This window comes from Papaver somniferum, unplaced genomic scaffold, assembly GCF_003573695.1.
Source record: "Papaver somniferum cultivar HN1 unplaced genomic scaffold, ASM357369v1 unplaced-scaffold_80, whole genome shotgun sequence".
Taxonomy (NCBI): Eukaryota; Viridiplantae; Streptophyta; class Magnoliopsida; order Ranunculales; family Papaveraceae; genus Papaver; species Papaver somniferum.
The window spans coordinates 1,792,161-1,814,014 of record NW_020650971.1 but is presented as its reverse complement, the minus strand read 5'-3'; positions in this window follow the sequence as shown (position 1 = coordinate 1,814,014).

Genomic DNA, 21,854 nt, shown 5'->3' with positions numbered 1-21,854 from the left:
GTAAATAAGAGTCATGTAAAGAGTCATTTTGTTGTTTCATTGTAATAAGCAAGGAGGGTGTATGCCATTGATGTACAACGCGAGTAATTGTGAAATACCTCCAACTCATTCACAATTTTCGTAAAGTCCGGACAGCTAGCTAGATTTCGACCTCAGTTCTTAGCCTGAGAAACTATCTCTTGGTGATTAGTAGTCATGACTTCAGATCTTTCTTTACACATGTGTAGATACACTTTACACTCTTATCACATGTCTTTATTTGTTATCAGTGCTAGGATTGTGCCTTCGATAGCTAGATTGACATCTCCATTTTGCTGTGAGCCTAAACTGTTTTGCACATGTCACGTTTGATGGAATCTGAGCTTATATTTTGTCCTTAGGTTTTGTAGGCACACCTCTGGTAAACCTTCACGAGACTTCAACTCGTCCACTAGGGACACTTAGTGGTTTAAAAGGCTTAGTGCATACGCTAAATGCATTCGAGAGACCAGCGACAGTGGTATAATTAGGATTTCCTTAGTTTTGTTTTACTTGAGGACAAGTAAAATTCAGGTTTGGGGGTATTTGATGAGTGCCAAATATTGTATATATTTATCCCTTTTTGTTGGCAATTTAACTCATCTTTTATGCATTAATTCTACATTTTATCCCATATTCTGTATTTTCATTGTTTTCAAGAATAAATATTTTTATTAATTAATTTTGCATTTTTAGGTAATAAATAAAGTTCGGATGAGTCGCGGAGCGAAATAGAGCAGAAAAGTAGTGAAAAGCCGGGAGAAATTACGCAAGGAAGCCGCGAAGAATGGTGCGCACAACCTCATTTTCTACACACAAAAGCGCCTCCTTTCTCAGCCATCAGATCAGTTCTCAGAAGCATCCGATGGTCGCTCCTTCATAGAGCATCAAAATCTGAAGTCTCTGCCAAGCACCACAGCGCTGAAATTCCAAGCCTTCAGATTAGATGGTAGTTGAATCCAACGGTCGATCCCTTGCTGTTCATCAACGTTTGATATCTCCGCCTTACACTACAACACCTAACCCCATCTAGAGCCGTTAACTTCGTTGTATAAAAAAATCCAGCGGTCGCTACAAGCTTCACTTCATCTCACCGTCCGATTGATCTTTCATCTCCCTATCCCACGGCTCAGCGTCGCAAATCATCAAACTCGATACACTCGCCTCACACCCTAGCGACCGAGCACCTACACCCCAAACAAACGCACCCTCCCCCATTCTGTCGAACCCATCTCCTCCATCAACCCCCTCTGCAGAACCACCTTCTTCACCTGCCGCACCACCATCATCACCACCTCTCCCTGACGCCCCCAAATCACTCCACTAATTTCTCCCCAACTCTATTCTACCTAAACCCATCACGTACCATCTCTTTAATCATCATTTACAACCTCAATTTCTCATCTCTCTGCCTGAAACCCTAGGTGAGAAATTGGGGATATATATGATGATTAAAGCATCAATTGGAGCTGGAGAGGAACGAGAAGAAGCAGGAGAAGATTGGGTCGACGAGATGGAGCGAGTATCTCATCAACAGTAGGTAAATCAATTTTTCACCAAACCCTAGTTCTACTGACTTTGGGGAAAAATTGGGGAAAACCAAAATTATGTGTATTGGGTATAAATGGGTGTTGGGTGAAGTGTGTAGAAGACACTATTTACCTCTCTGGACTAGCCAGTAGAGAATTGGTTCAAATTTTATTTTTCAGTGTTCTTCTCAGTTAACAGTGCAAGTTGCTTATGTGTTGAATTATCTGATATGTGCTAGTTATGTATGAATTATCTATGTTAGTGTATGCATGTTGTCACTTCATGGTTAGCATGAGCTAATCATCTTCAGGCCAAGGCTCAGTGAAGCCTTGTGCACTGTCAAGTGTGAATGAGCTAGTTGGTTACTTCCTGTTGCTGTGTTGTGAATGTGTATTTGAGAGAGGCCAATGCTCATAGAGCCTGTGATTGGCTGTACTGTCAAAAGACAGCCAATGCTAGGGGTAGACTAGTGAGCAAGTTGGTGTTCTTTCATTTCTAGTTGTATGCTTAGGAATGAACTTAACCTAGACCATGTCACTTGATTAGGATACAAGGTGGATCATATGCCTTGGCTTACCACCACTACTCTTTCAGTCACTTTTAATTTCAGTCCTGTATGCTTGTATCACCTGTTACTTTTCTTGCTTTTTATTTCCCTGCATCTTGTAGCTACTGTGCACTGAAGTCAGTGCACAATCCTGCCTCTTGCCCTTGGCTGCCAAGCCTTGGTTGTTTGTTGCCGTTCTTAGCCTGCTTTTCTATTGCTTTACCTTGTGTTCTTATTTCTCTGCCTGAAACCTTGCCTGCCCTTAGCTCATTACACACCTTAGCTAGGAAAACTTCTTATATGCTCCTCTCCCTGTGGACAAACCCCTACTCATCATTATATTATAAATCTTGACCTTGTATACTTGCAAGTGTATTGTGTGCATCTTAATCATCACACCACAAAGGCATGCCGACCATGCCAGTCGCACCATCGTGCCAATGACATGCCATACCAACCACACCTCCTCACCAAAGCCATGTCGGCCATGCCTCCATGCCGCTGGCTGCCAAACGAAGGGTTGCAACAATCAACGGCCAACCTTCCTTCTAAGATACAAGTCTCAGCCGTCCCAGTTCGCCACCAAACGCGTGGCAAATTTTGGCCCAATGCCAAGCCCTAATTTTGGCCGCGCCTAAACTATGCCAAAACCCTAATTTGGTCGCGCCTATGACTATGCCAAAATCCTAGCTTGGTCGCGCCTAAACCATGCCGCTGGCTGCCAAACGAAGCGTTGCAACAATCAACGACCACCCTTCCTTCTGAGATACAAGTCTCAGTCGTCCAAGTTCTCCACCAAACGCGTGGCAACTTTTGGCCCAATGCTAAGCCCTAATTTCGTCCACGCCTAAACTATTCCAAAACCTTAATTTGGCCGCGCCTAAGACTATGCCAAAATCCTATCTTGGTCGCGCCTAAACCATGTCAAAGCCACGTCGGACATGCCTCCATGCTGCTGGCTGCCAAACGGAAGGTTGCAACAATCAACGAATATCTTTCCTCCTGAGATGCAGATCTCAGCTGTACAAAGTTTCCACCAAACGATTTTTGGCAATCTCTTGGCTACGGTGCCAACTCTTGGACACGGTGCCAAAACCCTAATTTGGCCACGATGCCAAAGCCCTAATTTAGCCACACCAAAGCCATGCCGGCCATGCCTCTATGCCTCTGGCTGCCCAACGGAAGGTTACAACAATCAACGACTGTCCTTCCTCCCAAGATGCACATCTCACCCGTATAAACTTGCCACCAAACGACTTGTGGAAATATATTGGCTACGGTGCCAACTCATGGCCACGGTGCCAAAGCCCTAATCTGGCCACGCCAAAGCCATGCCGGCCATGCCTCCATGCCGATGGCTTCCAAATGGAAGGTTGCAACAATAAACGGCTATCCTTCCTCCTGAGATGCAGATCTTAGCCGTACAAACTTTCCACCAAACGACTTGTGGCAATCTCTTGGTTACGATGCCAACTCTTGTCCACGGTCCCAAAGCCCTAATTTGGCCACGCCAAAGCTATCCGGCCATGACTCCATGCCACTGGATGCCAAACGGAAATTTCAACAATCAACGGCTGTACTTCCTCCTGAGATGCAGATCTTAGCCGTACAAACTTTCCACAAAACGACTTGTGGCAACCTTTGGCTTTGCTGCCAACTCTTTGGCCACGGCACATACTTATCTATGCCAATTCTTTGATCACGACACAAAACCCTAATTAGCCACTCCAAGAGCATGCGCAAGCCATGCCAGCACCGTGACTACGCCATTGGCTACCAACGGAAGGTAACCACAATCAACGGCTAACATTCCTCTCAAGATGCGAAATCTCGGCCGTCGAAAGTCATCACCGAACCGGCAAGCCTTTCAATCCTAACTTTCCAAACAATAGCAACATGCTACACGTTTTCCACGAAAACACTCGAGACATCAAGACATGTCACAAACTGGGGGATGCTCATCAGGGTATTAGTCTGGCGGTTTACAGCGTGCGGCGTACACTACGCCTGTTACAAGAAAGTGTCATAAGAGTGAGTCGTTTAGTAAATACAAGAAGTAATGGTGAAATGTTTCCTTCATTATGGAAACATCAATTCCAAGCTTTACCCGTTACCGCTTTCTTCCATTTACTCAACCGTTTTCATTTCTTACGAGACCAGGGTACGTTTCGTTGCGACTTGTATAAATAGGTCTCACGTATTTATACCAAAGAACAAGTTTGGGGTCAGGAGCATACAACACTCAGAAATCACTTGTTAGCTTTCCCATCTGTTAGCTTTCCACTTTCTGATACAAGTCGCCAAACAACTACTCTTCCCGAATCAACTATTTTGGTCTCAACACCCTCTTCGCTTCCCGCCCTAGACCAACCCTTCTCTTTCACTTTGTGACCGAAGGAAGTCTGGAACGGCCATTTCTTGGTTTAGGCCGTATTTGTACAAATTGATCTCTCGAATCAAAGTACTCCCTTGCAGTACATTGTTTAGGGTTTAGACTCGTTTCTCACCCACACACTCGAAATTACCAAAATAAGAAGAAATTGTTTTCACCCTCAAACAATTGGCGACTACAGTGGGAGATTAATCTATCGGTCACAATATCAATTCTCGATTTCTGATTCCATCTCTTCAACCCAAATATAGAGATGATGGAAGCAGACTAGGCACCGCCTCGTTATCAGATGACTCTGAAACGACTGGGGACATAGGAATGATTGAGGAATTTTCACAGTCACGCCGCCGCCTCCCAGAAAAACTCAGATTTACATCAGGGAGATCCATTTTGTTGGGAGACTCTAAAAACCAAGTAAGTCTCGTCAGAGGAGTTGCATGTTCTACTACCTAGGATTTTCACATAGATAGTAGAAACCGACATCCATTTTATCCCCATGTTTCATCCCATACTTTTTACTGACAACAAAACATTCAAAACTCCATGAATCTCCTGGGGTATTTATGCCACATATAGTCATAACCAAAACAACATTATTCTAAAAAAACAAACAATTCATTCCAAAACCCTCATAGGTAACAATTATTTATCAACCAAAGAATCCAGAAACCAAACCATAAGGTAGGTGCTCTGTTCGCATTCAAAAAACAAAAGAAGCCTAAATAAAGAGTTTCAAATGAGAAGAGTACATTCAAGGAGAACCATCTAGTAATGGCTTGCTCTTCATGGTGAAAGCCTCCTTCGTGCTTTCGAGAGCCGCTCGTTTCAGCTTCAGCTCTGTGGACAACCTTTCGATTTCCGCCTCCTTCTGTGCAACCTCATCCGCGGAAGGGCCTTCAGCCGCCGTAGTCTGCAACTTTTCGATCTCAGAGAAACCTTCAACAAACCAGGGAACATTAAAACCGTGGTCTACGCACACATCACGATGGAACTTTCATCTTGAGACTACGTCCTAAGAAACTGTATGGGCAGTCACTTTGCACATATCGTCAATCGAAGATAAAGCTTCCTCCACACGCTTGACCAGCGCAAACCAACTAGTGATCTTTTTAGTTGTGGTGATGTGTCCATACCTTTCCCATATCTTGGTATATAACGTCTCTTATTTGGCTGGCACGCTGAAGCCGCCGATCAACACATGATATGGATAAGGAAATAAGTATAGAAGAGTGAAAACGACACCCGCAACCGAACCAGCAACTGGCAAGGTATTCGTAACTACAATGGCGCCAGCGGACGCTGGAGCACTCTCCACTACTTGAGACGCAACAATATCTTCATCTTGATCGACCTCCGTTTCCGGGGCGCCAGGCGCAGCTGCACGGTTGGAGACAAAGCTGTATCTCCACGGTTTTCCGCCTCGGGGCCATCTTCAGAAGCGGTTTCTCCCTGCGATATCGTGGTTTATACTTTTTTCAAAAAAAAAGAGAGATAAAGGAAGAAGAAGAACTCGTAAAAGACTCACCGATTCACTTTCAGGCTGACTAGAAGAAGACTCGGCGCTGCTGTTGGAAGAGCTATTTTCATCATCACTAGATTCCAAGCTTCCCTCCTTTTAGAGCTCTTCTTCACCACAAGAAGGCTCGGCATTATCACCCTCTGCCGCGAGAGCCGCCGTTCTCTGAGGATGAGAAGTGCCACCCTCTGCTGCGAGAGCCACCGTTTTCTAACTACGTGCAAGATGGGCAAAGGCGTTCACACCCTAGTTAAAGAATAAGGAAAGATTTTCAGTAACGAAAGAACTGTGCGATCCGATTGAGTGAGCAAGAAAAAGAATACATACACGAACGTTGGAAGAACTGAAAGTCACAAGGGCTGTTGAATCTGATCGAAAATCACCCGCGCGATCTTTCGACCTTCGCTCCTTCTTTTGGGGACTGTCCATGTCCGTGTTAGGAGATTTCCGTTTGGGCGAGGAAGGATACCTTAACAATGGATGTCTTGCTAAAGTTGCAGCAGAAGGATTACCACAGGTATTCATCACTACGTCATTCACGAATCCATGAATGGCATGGAACTCGTCCTGCCAGAATATGTTATACTTTGAAGTTGTTGTCGGATTTCGTACCGAGAGCAAGAAGGGAAGACTTATACCCGGCGCAAGAGCACTAGCATCAAGGGAAGCTGGTAAAAAGTTTTCTGGAACGGACGACTGACGAGGGAGAGGGAACCCTTGGTCAAATACCATATGTCGAGCCGCCCTGTCAATGTTGTAAGAGACTGCCTGACAAGATCCTCGAAAGAAAGACGGTACATAACCAAGCGTGCAACTTCTCATGAACACAACCTCGCCAATGCTCGTATTCTTTTCGGAAAGAAAAAATGTATTCGGAACAGAGGAAAAACTGTTTATTTGAACTATGGAGACGTTCACTGGAGCCCATGGACGAAAGTTGATTGTGTAGGAGTTGTCAATGAAGTCAACCAGGTTCGATCCAAATTTTGGGCGCCTGTTCACCCAGCGAAGTATCCTAGAACCACCCCAAGACTCGGGAAGTAAAGCCATCGGTTTGGGAACGCACTTCTCAAAATGCTCCCACAACCACGGTTGAAGAAAAGCAACATGGACGTACGAGTCCACTTTCATGTAGTCGTTTTAAGAACGCATGTGCGCTACCAGATGATCCAGATGTGTGTCAGAGAACCGAGAAACAAGCCGCCAATGGGAAGAACAACACCTTTCGATAATTTGATAGCAAATTTAATGAGACCCTGTCTTATTTGTACCAGAGCCGTCGTCAAAAATTTCCCTAGATAACCAAAGAACCAAGAATGCCGCGACATGAAGTGTAATATTATTTTGATCCGGCTCTGACTCATCTGGGAACCATTGAGACACCCACCAGCTGTAGAAACACCTCGTCTCGTTTTCCTTCCTAATAAAACCTTTTGACTTCGCAATCAGAGAAGCATGCATTTTTTCTTCATCTTCAGACAAGGTGATATCAAGATTCCTTGTTATGGGAAGGTTCAGCAAGACAACCACATTTTCCAAAGAGACAGTCATTTCACCCCACCTGCATATGGATGTGTGAGTATTTGGACACCATCGAGATCCGAAAGCAACTAAGATCGGGATATCTTTCCTGATTTGAAGCGCCGCAGAAGCTGTGACAGCGCCAATGATTTGCGATTTGATCAAATTTGCTTTTGCGCAGTCCTGACTTATCATGAATTTCATCCACTTGTCGAAAGAACGCAACGGACTCTGAAAGATTCTGAAGTCAATGGAAGAAGCAGGATACTCTTTCCAATGAAGGAAAAATCGTATTACACAACCTGGTCGAACCGACTGGGTGTCTCCTTCACCCTCTAAACCGGTCAGAAGGACAGGCACAAACTTAGGATGATTTCTCCTAGCTGTGGCGGACGTTGTGAAAAATTCATCATCCATGTTTGGCCTAGAGCTGCCAATATTTTTCAAAGCCGCGGCAGGTACTTTCTGAGGCGACATCCTAACGAAACCTTCTTAAGATACTTACGCTTCCAACTACAACAAAGAAAGGGGTACGAAGAGAAGTTACTACAAAGTGCATGAAAACTACTTTATCAACAACGAAGAATCCATTTTGGACGCGAACCAATATGTTTTAAATTGCAAATCATAACGCTCATAACCGAAGAAATGGGGGACTGGCAAACTCTACGTTTCCGCGGAAAGCACACCCCTTGTCGAAGCCGTACCTTGCAGCCTAAAGTACGCACCCGGCCAAGAAAGTGCGCCCCCACCGCGGAAACTATGCACGCGTCACCCCAAGCAAAAGGAGGAAACCCTAAAAACTAGGTTTTCGTGGGAAAGGAATTAGTGGCAGTCACCTACCCGTGCATGCCTATTTTACATAATAATTGAGGTGGCTAACATTACTGCGGTGTTCGCGCTAGAAATATTTCTACAAGTTAATGGAGGGTACACCTATGGCTAAGGTTTTCACCAGTACGAAAAAAATTTTGAAACAGAAACGCTGGAATACATACCTGGAATATGCTTGCCCGCTTTATTGCTACCACTCTACATCTAGCACAAGGACGTGAGAACAAAGATACAAGATAAAAAGGAGAGCAAACCCCTTTTATAGGCGTGACACTTTTGGAATTTGAATAAGGAAAGTATTTCCTATTTGAGTTATGTATGGAAAAAGGAAATTGGGCCCGGAAGAAAAAGATCCACAGTGCCAACAATCCGCGCCACGCCAAGCCAGCACCGTGCCAATCCAACGACGTACCATTCCAGAGCCTACACCATGCCGTGCTAGCACCCACGTCACACCAAGCCAGTTCCCAAGCCCAAGCCAACGCTCACGCCAATCCAGAAACGCCAACAACTCCGCATTCCCTAGGCTAGCCAAGATGACGCCAATTGTTTGCATCCCGGACAACAACCACCTCTACCACTCAACAACCTAGCTAGCAGCACCACAAGCAGAATCTACGCAAATCCACCAAAACAAGAATCACGAATTATCCTTACCTCCAAAAAAAGTTTAGACGGATCTTCCTGACCATCTCTTCATGACTTGCCATTTCGATCTTGTCCTTGTTTGTCACCATCTTATGCTTACCTCGCAACAAAGCCCCTGTTCCGAGCTAAGCAGGGGACTTAATGTTGATGGTGGTTTAGCTTAGGGTTAAAATCGTAAACCTTAGTCGAACAGTGACGTCACACTTGTGTAATAATGTCGCCACTAGCACATTTATTGAAACATTCAACATGTCGGCGTAAAATTACCGGGGTACCTTTTTTTATGTATATGCCATGCTCCACGGCAGGGCCCTCGGTACTGACTGGCATCAATTCTACACATGCCATCCACGCATGCTAGCCAAATGTGCCAATGGCATGCTATGCCAGCCACATCTCCGCGCCAAAGGCATGCCGACCATGCCAGCCGCACCACCGTGCCAGCCACATCTCCGCACCAAAGGCATGCCAACCATGCCATCCGCACCACCATGTGATGAGTGCCAAATATTGTATATATTTATCCCTTTTTGTTGGCATTTTAACTCATCTTTTGTGCATTAATTCTACATATTATCCCATATTCTGTATTTTCAGTGTTTTCAAGAATAAATATTTTTATTAATTAATTTTGCATTTTTAGGTAATAAATAAAGTTCGGATGAGTCGCGGAGCGAAAAGAGCAGAAAAGTAGTGAAAAGCCGGGAGAAATTACGCAAGGAAGCCGCGAAGAATGGTGCGCACAACCTCATTTTCTACACACAAAAGCGCCTCCGTTCTCAGCCATCAGATCAGTTCTCAGAAGCATCCGACGGTCGCTCCTTCATAGAGCATCAAAATCTGATGTCTCTGCCGAGCACCACAGCGCTGAAATTCCAAGCCTTCAGATTAGATGGTAGTCGAATCCAACGGTCGCTCCCTTGCTGTGCATCAACATTTGATATATCCGCCTTACACTACAACACCTAAACCCATCTAGAGCCGTTAACTTCGTTGTATCATATAATCCAACGGTCTCTCATCGCTTGCCTCCGCATCACCGTCCGATCTACCAACCATCTTCGCATCTCGCGGCCCATCTTACTAAACATCAAGACTCGATGAAGCTGCCTCACACCCTATCACCCGAACCCATACCACCTACCCAAACACCCCCCTTCTCCCAAACAGTCGAGCCAACTCCTCCACCACCCCCCTCTGCAGAACCATCACCCTGCAACTGCCGCACCACCATCTTCTTCACCAACTCACTGCCACCACCACACCTCCACCATCATCACCCTATCCATCAAAGCAACCAATACCATCTGTTCCCTTCTCCTTAGCCACCTATTTTCTCAATTTTTGCACGTTCTCTATCAGAAACCCTAGGCGTGCAAAATTGTTAAATTAGGTTGAGCTAGAGTGAAATTGAAGGCATGGAGTGATACAGGAGAGTCAGAGAAAGGATGGGTCGACATCACAATGGAGAAATTGTGCCACAAAATTAGGTAATTTGAAAAACCTAATTCAACTGACTTTTGGGGAAGAACCCTAATTTTGTAATTTAGGGAAATTGTGTTTGTGAGCTATAAATAGACTGTGGGTATTGTGTTAAAAACCATGCTTGGAGTAGCCAACATCCAGAACTTTCAAGTTCTGTTAAATGTTAAAATTGTTAATTTTTAGTTCACTTGCTCAATTACAGTTCACTTGTTATGCTTAATGTTTTTAGTTCAATTTGCTGCTTGTTTAATGTTCATGTTCTGTTAATTCCTATTTAATGTGATGTTTCTGTTAATGTTTTTAGTTTCATCTCCTGTTAACATGTGTCCTGTTTAGATGTTGTTCAATGTTAGTTCAGTTAGTTGTGATCATGTTTGTTGTTGCTCCTGTCACTGTCAGTTACATAATGGAATGCTAGGCTAGATACATTTGAAGCTTTGTGCTAATTGTGTAATGGAAGAAATCAGTGCTTAAAGCAAGCTGATTTTCTTGCCATTCCCTGTGTATGCTTAGGTTGCACTTTGATTGAGCATTGGGAGAAACTAGTGCTCATAGCAAGCTAGTTTTCTTCCCATTCTATTTGTTTGCCTGTATGCTGCCTTAGTATTGCTTCATTTCAGTTTCTTCACCACAACCCTGCCCTTGGCCTTAGGCCTTGGTTCATTCTTGTTTTGTTTTTCTTTTGTTCACTGTTTTGCTGCTATTTGCTTTGTTGCACTTGCCCTGCACCTCTTTCTCCTGCACTGCTGCAGCTGTTGCTGCCACTTCTGCTGCTGCTGCCCTTCTGCTGTGCAGTCTTGCCAGGCTGCTGCTGCCCTGCCACTTCTTCTCCTGCTATTCGTCAAAATATCAATTGTTTTGTCCAATTGGATGAGGAAACTGTTTTTCACTATTTTGAACGTTTTAATGATTTGTTGAGTGAATGTCCGCACCATGGAATTGAGAAGTGGAGACTTGTCGTCATCCTCTATGAGGGACTAGACTTTAAATCTCGAACCATGGTTGAGTCTATGTGTAATGGTGAGTTTATTGATAAATCTGTGGATGATGCATGGAATTTTTTAGCCGAGATTGCAGAAAAAACCCATCAATGGGAGTCCGTTAGGGAAACAGGAACAACACCACATGATATGAGTCATCCCCATGAATTAGAGTTTTATTCTTGTAATAGCTCCGACCTTAGGATTGAAAATTATCCTAGATTGCAAAATGCCTATCATGATGATGATGATGATTATGATGTTATGTCAGAAGAACATGTCTATACTGAAAATGTTATGGAACCTTTGGGTTCAAATACATTAGGCTTCTCTGCCCCGACCTTAATGCATGATATTTCTTCTAGTATTCCATGTGATGTTTCCCCTGATTTGCCGATGCATAAAAATCAATCTGTTGATGATGTTGATAATTCTGATTGTGATCTTGGAAATTTGATTGATGATTGTGAGCATGATGTGACATGTGTAGATGAGTTAGGAGATTTTGATTCGATTGATAATGATATGCCTATTCTTCTACCTAAGTCACAATTTGGTGGCCTTCCACCCAACCTAGATTTGGTTTGTACCAATATTGTAAAACCATTTTTTCTGAAAATTCCTAATCTAGGATTGGAACTGTGTGCTTCCCAAGTCCTCTTGGACTATTTTGCTTCAAAATATAACACTTTTAAAGAGCCACAGTTGGAAATTGCATGTTTGCCCATCCCGAAAACAGTCCATTATGAGTTAGACCTTTTGAATCCTGAACCCTTAAAATTAAAAGATTTTATGCTTAAAAGTAAACCTGTTGAACAATTTAGGTTTAGGGGTAATTCATTCGGTTTTTCGCTCTCACTCCCATTTAAGTCCAATTTTAGTGTTTTGAAACTTCCTTTGTCTCTACACTTTTTCTGTTGGGTTGATCCTCAACTCTTTAGATTGTTAGTGTATGGTGAATTTTTTGTATATAATCCAGTAGATAAAATTTCTTAAAAACCCCTTTTGTTCCTTTTGTATATATTTTTCTAATCCAATATGATCTCGGCTGAAATATGTCGGATTTTTGCCTTGAATAACGGAGTTTTAATTCTGCTTTCGCCGAAATCGGGTATTCTCTCTCCTTTTACTCTACTCAGCATGTCCTTTTCCATATGTTGCATTTTAATCTTTTCCATATTTTGAAACATTGAGGACAATGTTTAGTTTAGGTTTGGGGGTATAGAGTAGATGCCACGATAATATGCTATAATTAAAAACGAACTCCTTCTTCTTTTTGAAAAAAAAAAAATTGAAAAATTCCAAAAAAATTAAAAAAATCGAAATTCAAAAAAATTAAAAAATGAAAAAATCATAAAAATGGAGCTCATTTACCTTGAAATGTTGACTCTTGTGCAAATATGTATTTTTATTAGGAGTCTTAGTCTAGATATTTAGGCACCCTGATTCTAGCACAATTCACATAGTGATAAGAAATTTGCACGCGCACGATCTACAAATACATGTATGGCCTCGATCTTCAAGGTGTTTGATAGGAAGTCACGATTGCCAATCACTTTAGAATACTGAACGAAACTTGACTAGCTTGTTCTTTGGTTGGTTGGGATAGAAGATGGAGGTTACATTAAGAAAGACAACCATCGAATTTAACTGGGTGCATCAAAAAGGGCTACCTCTTGCGAAGTGTCATGTAATTTTTTGTTTCCTTCTGTACATGTATCAAAAGTGTTTCTTTGTTAAAAAAAAAAAAAAAAAAAAAAAAAAAATCGATGTATATATTCAGAAAAAATATATCAGAAAAATACAAAAAAATCAAGTATCGTTCAATTTCATCATCTCTTGTTCCAAAAATAAAAAGAGAATAGTCAATGTAAATAAGAGTCATGTAAATAGTCATCTTTTGTTGTTTCGTTGTAATAAGCAAGGAGGGTGTATGCCATTGATGTACAACGCGAGAAATTGTGAAATACCTCCAACTCATTCACAATTCTCGTAAATTCCGGACAGCTAGCTAGATTTCGACCTCAGTTCTTAGCCTGAGAAACTATCTCTTGGTGATTAGTAGTCATGACTTCAGATCTTTCTTTACACATGTGTAGATACACTTTACACTCTTATCACATGTCCTTATTTGTTATCAGTGCTAGGATTGTGCCTTCGATAGCTAGATTGACATCTCCATTTTGCTGTGAGCTTAACTGTTTTGCACATGTCACGTTTGATGGAATCTGAGCTTATATTTTGTCCTTAGGTTTTGTAGGCACACCTCTGGTAAACCTTCACGAGACTTCAACTCGTCCACTAGGGACACTTAGTGGTTTAAAAGGCTTAGTGCATACGCTAAATGCATTCGAGAGACCAGCGACAGTGGTATAGTTAGGATTTCCTTAGTTTTGTTTTACTTGAGGACAAGTAAAATTCAGGTTTGGGGGTATTTGATGAGTGCCAAATATTGTATATATTTATCCCTTTTTGTTGGCATTTTAACTCATCTTTTGTGCATTAATTCTACATATTATCCCATATTCTGTATTTTCAGTGTTTTCAAGAATAAATATTTTTATTAATTAATTTTGCATTTTTAGGTAATAAATAAAGTTCGGATGAGTCGCGGAGCGAAAAGAGCAGAAAAGTAGTGAAAAGCCGGGAGAAATTACGCAAGGAAGCCGCGAAGAATGGTGCGCACAACCTCATTTTCTACACACAAAAGCGCCTCCGTTCTCAGCCATCAGATCAGTTCTCAGAAGCATCCGACGGTCGCTCCTTCATAGAGCATCAAAATCTGATGTCTCTGCCGAGCACCACAGCGCTGAAATTCCAAGCCTTCAGATTAGATGGTAGTTGAATCCAACGGTCGCTCCCTTGCTGTGCATCAACATTTGATATATCCTCCTTACACTACAACACCTAAACCCATCTAGAGCCGTTAACTTCGTTGTATCATATAATCCAACGGTCTCTCATCGCTTGCCTCCGCATCACCGTCCGATATACCAACCATCTTCGCATCTCGCGGCCCATCTCACTAAACATCAAGACTCGATGAAGCTGCCTCACACCCTATCACCCGAACCCATACCACCTACCCAAACACCCCCCTTCTCCCAAACAGTCGAGCCAACTCCTCCACCACCCCCCTCTGCAGAACCATCACCCTGCAACTGCCGCACCACCATCTTCTTCACCAACTCACTGCCACCACCACACCTCCACCATCATCACCCTATCCATCAAAGCAACCAATACCATCTGTTCCCTTCTCCTTAGCCACCTATTTTCTCAATTTTTGCACGTTCTCTATCAGAAACCCTAGGCGTGCAAAATTGTTAAATTAGGTTGAGCTAGAGTGAAATTGAAGGCATGGAGTGATACAGGAGAGTCAGAGAAAGGATGGGTCGACATCACAATGGAGAAATTGTGCCACAAAATTAGGTAATTTGAAAAACCTAATTCAACTGACTTTTGGGGAAGAACCCTAATTTTGTAATTTAGGGAAATTGTGTTTGTGAGCTATAAATAGACTGTGAGTATTGTGTTAAAAACCATGCTTGGAGTAGCCAACATCCAGAACTTTCAAGTTCTGTTAAATGTTAAAATTGTTAATTTTTAGTTCACTTGCTCAATTACAGTTCACTTGTTATGCTTAATGTTTTTAGTTCAATTTGCTGCTTGTTTAATGTTCATGTTCTGTTAATTCCTGTTTAATGTGATGTTTCTGTTAATGTTTTTAGTTTCATCTCCTGTTAACATGTGTCCTGTTTAGATGTTGTTCAATGTTAGTTCAGTTAGTTGTGATCATGTTTGTTGTTGCTCCTGTCACTGTCAGTTACATAATGGAATGCTAGGCTAGATACATTTGAAGCTTTGTGCTAATTGTGTAATGGAAGAAATCAGTGCTTAAAGCAAGCTGATTTTCTTGCCATTCCCTGTGTATGCTTAGGTTGCACTTTGATTGAGCATTGGGAGAAACTAGTGCTCATAGCAAGCTAGTTTTCTTCCCATTCTATTTGTTTGCCTGTATGCTGCCTTAGTATTGCTTCATTTCAGTTTCTTCACCACAACCCTGCCCTTGGCCTTAGGCCTTGGTTCATTCTTGTTTTGTTTTGCTTTTGTTCACTGTTTTGCTGCTATTTGCTTTGTTGCACTTGCCCTGCACCTCTTTCTCCTGCACTGCTGCAGCTGTTGCTGCCACTTCTGCTGCTGCTGCCCTTCTGCTGTGCAGTCTTGCCAGGCTGCTGCTGCCCTGCCACTTCTTCTCCTGCTGCTTCCTCCCCAAAGGCCTAACTAAAGATCCAACCAACTGAGCCCAAAAGCTCAGTTCACTCCCAAGAGCCTTTGAAGCCCAGTTAAGCCCAAAGCCTAATTCATTACCAAGCCCAAGTCACACTTCAAACTGAAGCCCAATTCAGTCAACTGTGGGCTTAACCAAAGCCCAGTTGTTTAAGACCAAAGCCCAAACTCATTGAGGCCCAATCCAATTCAGGCTTAATCAAAAGCCTAAGTTTAAGGCCTAAGCCCATTTGCATTTCAAAGACTAACTAAGCCCAAGCTCAGTTCATTTTATTGTGAACAAACCTATTAGTACTCAAAGCCCAATTTAAGCCAAAAGGCTTCATAGCCCAATAGCAATTTAGGAACCCAAATAGCTAGAACACTACAAAACACACCCGATCTCTGTGGATCGACCCGTACTTGCACGAGCTACAACTGACGACCGTGCACTTGCGGTATTACTGTAGGCCCGTTTTCATCACGTTCATTTTTATACACCTTTCCGGACCTGCCACCATGCCAATAGCATGCCATGACAGCCACATCTCTGCGCCTAAGGCATGCCAACCATGCCAGCCGCACCACCGTGTTAATGGCATGCCATGCCAGCCACGTCTCCGCGCCAAAGGCATGCCAACCATGCCATCCGCACCACCGTGCCAATGGCATTCCATGCCAGCCACGTCTCCGAGCCAAAGGCATGCCAACCATGCCAGCCGCACCACCGTGCCAATGGCATGCCATGCCAGCCACGTCTCCGCGCCAAAGGCATGCCGACCATGCCAGCCGCACCATCGTTCCAATGGCATGCCATGCAACCACACCTTCGCACCAAAGCCATGCCGGCCATGCCTTCATGCCGCTGGCTGCCAAAAGAAGGGTTGCAACAATCAACGACCACCCTTCCTTCTGAGATACAAGTCTCAGCCGTCCAAGTTCGCCACCAAACGCGTGGAAACTTTTGGCCCAATGCCAAGCCCTAATTTTGGTCGCGCCTAAACTATGTCAAAACCCTAATTTGGCCGCGCCTAAGACTATGCAAAAATCCTAGCTTGGCCGCGCCTAAACCATGCAGGCCATGCCTCCATGCCGTTGGCTGCCAAACGAAGGGTTGCAGCAATCAACAGCCACCCTTCCTTCTGAGATACAAGTCTCAGCCGTCCATGTTCGCCACCAAACGCGTGGCAACTTTTGGCCCAATGCCAAGCCCTAATTTTGGACGCGCCTAAACTATGCCAAAACCCTAATTTGGCCGTGCCTAAGACTATGCCAAAACCCTAGCTTGGACGCGCCTAAACCATGCCAAAGCCACGCCGGCCATGCCTCCATGCCGCCGACTGCCAAACGAAAGGTTGCAACAATGAACGACTATCCTTCCTCCTGAGATGCAGATCTCAGCCTTACAAACTTGCCACCAAACGAATTCTGGCAATCTCTTGGTTACGGTGACCACTCATGGCCACGGTGCCAAAGACCTAATTTGTCCACGCCAAATCCATGCCGGCCATGCATCCATGCCTATGGCTTCCAAACGGAAGGTTGCAACGATCAACGGCTGTCCTTCCTCCCAACTCTTTGGCCACGTCACATACTTAGCAAAAACAATTATTTGGTCACGACACCAAACCCTAATTAGCGACGCCAAGAGCATGCGCAAGCCATGCCAACATCGTGGCCACGCCACAAGGTAACCACAATCAACGGCTAACATTGCTCTCAAAATGCGAAATCTCGGCTATCGAAAGTCACCACCGAACCGGCAAGCCTCTCAATCTTAACTTGCCAAACAATAGCAACATGCTACACGTTTTCCACGAAAACACTTGAGACATCAAGACATGTCATAAACTGCGGGATGCTCATTAGGGTATTGGTCTGGCGGTTTACAGCGTGCGGCGTACACTACGCCCGTTACAAGAAAGTGTCATAAGAGTGAGGCGGTTAGTAAATACAAGAAGTAACGGTGAAACATTTTTTTTATTATGGAAACATCAATTCCAGGCGTTACCCGTTACTGATTTCTTCCATTTACTCAACTGTTTCAATTCTTACGAGACCAGGATATGTTTCGTTGCGACTTGTATAAATAGGTCTCACCTATTTCCACCAAAGAACAAGTTTGTGGTCAGGAGAATACAACACTCAGAAATCACTTGTTAGCTTTCTCATACGTTAGCTTTTCATTTTCTGATACAAGTCGCCAAACAACTACTCTTTCCGAATCAACTATTCCAGTATCAACACTATTCCGTTTTCATAACAAGCTCAATACACGATCAGTCCTCGAGCGCTCGTCCTTGAGCAGCCAGTTCTGATCAATGTTTGCGCATGTCATGGACTAATTTGCTGCTTTAGATCTGAAATTTGTTTGGTGAGCTGCTCAGCTGATTTGATGCGAGATTCAGACAAAATAAATGTAAAGGTGATACACACAGTAGCTTGAATTTACCTCATGTAACTGGGCATAATTCTATCCGTAACTAAGAAGCAGAAAACAATGTAGAAGATTTTAACTAATTTCTTGAACTTATCAGTCTTATCTAGGTCCTTGCAATTGAGAACACTTTGGCAGTGCAGTTACCACATTTTTTTGACCTCTGAATGTCAACTAGTTGGATATATCCACATTTAAATATAGAATAGAATTCAATAGAGTACATGCAAATCTATGGGAAAGGCAGATAATTTTAATTCGGAAATGATATGTTGACAGAGGAAAGCTCCCGATTTTTTGTCCGGAGTTTAATACAAGTGGGACCCGTACGCCCCATTACCGATGCAGATGCTGAGAAGCTTGGGTAGAGACCGTTGATTTCCCTATCGGGATTTTTTGCCGGATTAAATGTCGGTATGTCTAGCACTTCCGATTTTAGTTTCACACTCATCTTACTTGCTGATAAAATGCAAGTGGTTAAACGTTTGTTTTCCTTTTAGTTCGTATCTAGCAAATGACAATTGCAGACTAGATAATTTTCAATTTTTATTTATTTTTTGAGCTCGATATTTACCAAAATGTATCTATCAATAATTTACTTGGTATTGGGGTTAGTACTTCCACTATTTCATCCCGGGGCCTGATCGGTTTAGGCCTTTAGGGTTTAGAAAGATTCGACCACTCACTATATAAACTTAGAGATCCATCTCTATCGATTATTCTCACTATGTTGGCTTCTGCATTATGTGGTCGGCTTTGTGATTCCGGTAGCATCTCCAAAATATTTTGGCCTACATGAAGCCTTCTAACAACAAATCCCTCACCTCACCTTCAAATGAGCTACAATCAAGGCAATGAAATAAAACTTTTAGAGTTGAAGGAATCGGCATTATTCCTGCACAAATTATACTTGGCGATGCATTAAACTTACTGTAGCAATGACAAATCAAAGCTAATGAAAATTCAGATGGTTTTCGTTTTTTATTGATTTTGCTTTCTATTTTACCAAAGTGCTTGTATAAATTAATTTATTAGGTTCCCATTATGTGATCTAGGCTCCGGTCACTTATGTGGTGGTGCGGGATCATCAAGTAAGAAATTAGTTTGGGTGTAAAATTTTAAAACGACTTCTAGTAACAAAAAGATCGACTTTTTGTGAGGAAAAATTTCTTTGCTTATGACTTCTGCTTCGATATCTAAACGGGCTATCATAGTATTAGCTAATAAACTGATCCTGGGCCTGATCAGGTTAGGCCTTTAGGGTTTAGAAAGAAGTATTACCACTCACTGTATAAACCTAGAGATCTCTCTTTCTGTCTATCTCCTCTCATTCAATCTCATGAAACAAAACCCTAGCCGTCTTCACTTCAAAAATTGTAGTATGTCTGCGCCATTCTGTCTTGGTCGCGTATTTGGGATCAGCTGCAAAAATTGCTATTGCGGAGGTAATTGTATAGGATAGGAAGTCTTTGACTATTATTTTGCGGCCAGAAGCTTGAGTCTGTTTGAGAAATTAATCAAGCAATAACAAAGTTTTCTTCTGCAAGCAAATTATCAATAAAGCAGCAATAAATATGCCATACCTGCTAGACGCAATAATAATTCATTAAATTTGGCCGACATCATCAACTCCATTTTATCCCTTGCTTCTTCTTCTTCTTCTCTATCAGCAAAAATGTCTGGATCCAACCCCAATTAAAGTCAACTATAAAGCGAATGTGCACAAAATCGACCATGTATACATGTACTATCCGCATGTACGTACATGAGAAAAAAGTCTAAGTAACGCTTGTGATGCACTATCTACCTTATTAATGGTTTAAATTCTTTAGCTGCCGGCTCTCAAATAAGATTTTATGTCTTTTATGTTTGGTTCTGTAGAATCTGTAAGTTCAAATGCCTAAAATGACACTTCCAATAGACCGTGGTGCTCAAACTGTAACGATGTAGTAGTTGGTATTGAGATACGACGCTTTATCCTTTTGAGAAAAATCTTCACCGAAATTCAATTCTTTGTAAAAACAACAATAATGGGCTATGCCACTATAGATCTAAATCACAACTAACATAATTTTCTTTAAAGGTGCAATATTGGTGTATACAAGTGGACATTTAAGCTTTGATAGGAGAAGATAAGATCGGACAACACATATTTATTATGGACACCCCAAGCTCAATACCCCGACAACATTTTCTTTGTCTCTATCCCAATTTTGACCAATACTCTCTAGCAACTAAACTGTACACGCCCTGAACTAGTCAATTTGTTTGTCTATCTTATTTTTCAATAAGTCTATAAATTCAGTCGAAAATCACACTCATTTCCTCATCCTTCTCTATTCAAAAACAAATATTTCATCGCAAGAGAGATACTATTTGTCGATTTAATTATTAGCTAGCTAGAGAGTACTAGTTAAAATGGGTACTGGAGAGAATGTCAAGGTTTTCATTTTGTTGGGTCTTCTGTTAGCTGTTGTAACACTAATCTCTTTTGAGGTTTCAGCTGCTACGGATTTACCGGAGAAAACAAGTGAGTATCATCAATTACCAAATCTTAGTAGGATAATTTTTTGTTAATGTATTTCCTTATATGTAGATGTTTGGCATCTAATTCCAAATTTCCAATACTAACTGTATATTATTGTCGTGTATAGCTGCAAAAGAAGAGACAACTAAGAAAAATGGTCTGCAGGATGCCAAGTTCGGAGGATCTAATGGTGGTGGATACCCAGGTAACGGAGGATATCAAGGTGGCGCCGGATATCCAGGAAATGGAGGGTATCAAGGTGGCGGTGGATATCCAGGTAATGGAGGGTATCAAGGTGGTGGTGGATACCTAGGTAATGGAGGTGGGTACCAAGGCGGTGGTGGACGTAATGGAGGTGGGTACCGTAATGGTGGAGGTAGAGGAGGTAATTACAGATGCCGACATGGTTGTTGTGACCGTGGTGGGTACTATAGAGGCGATTGCTACAACTGTTGCTATTCTGCTGCTCAAGCCAAAGCCTTTGCTGCTGAAACTACCACTACGACCGATAATATCAAGCCTTAGAGATCTAGCTTACTATGTGTATCTTGATAAATATGTATTATTCGTGTGAGGTATCTTCGAAGAAGCTACTTAGTGAAGTGGCATCGACTTCGAGATTCTATATAATTAATATAAGTAAAATAAAGTTTTTTATATCGTCTGTATGCAGTTGGAGCACAATTTGCAAATCTTCTTATAAGAAAATTCACTCAAATTTTACCTCAAAACCACCTACCGCAATTAAACTCATCATTTGTCGCTTTGTTATATCTTCTTATTGCAAATTAAGATACAACAGAAAGGAAAGGATCATTTGAAGATAGAGCAAATGAGCATTATAAGATTATGCCAGAATTAGATACTCAAAGAATGGAGCTATGGAAAAGAGAGAGGCACAGATTGAAGCGGAACGCTGCAGCTGATCATGTAATTGCTGTAAGTTCAATAAGTTTGTTGGTCGTAGCTGCCACGACTAACGGAGTAACTGATACCACATTAACATCGATCAGTAGTGGTGCATTCAGTGGAGGCAAGCATATACCATCTTGCTTCTAAACGTGCATACATATGTTCGGTCATTTGGACGAAAAATAAAATAAAATAACTTTAGTCCGATCCAGAATACTCTTTGATTTTTCTTTATTAG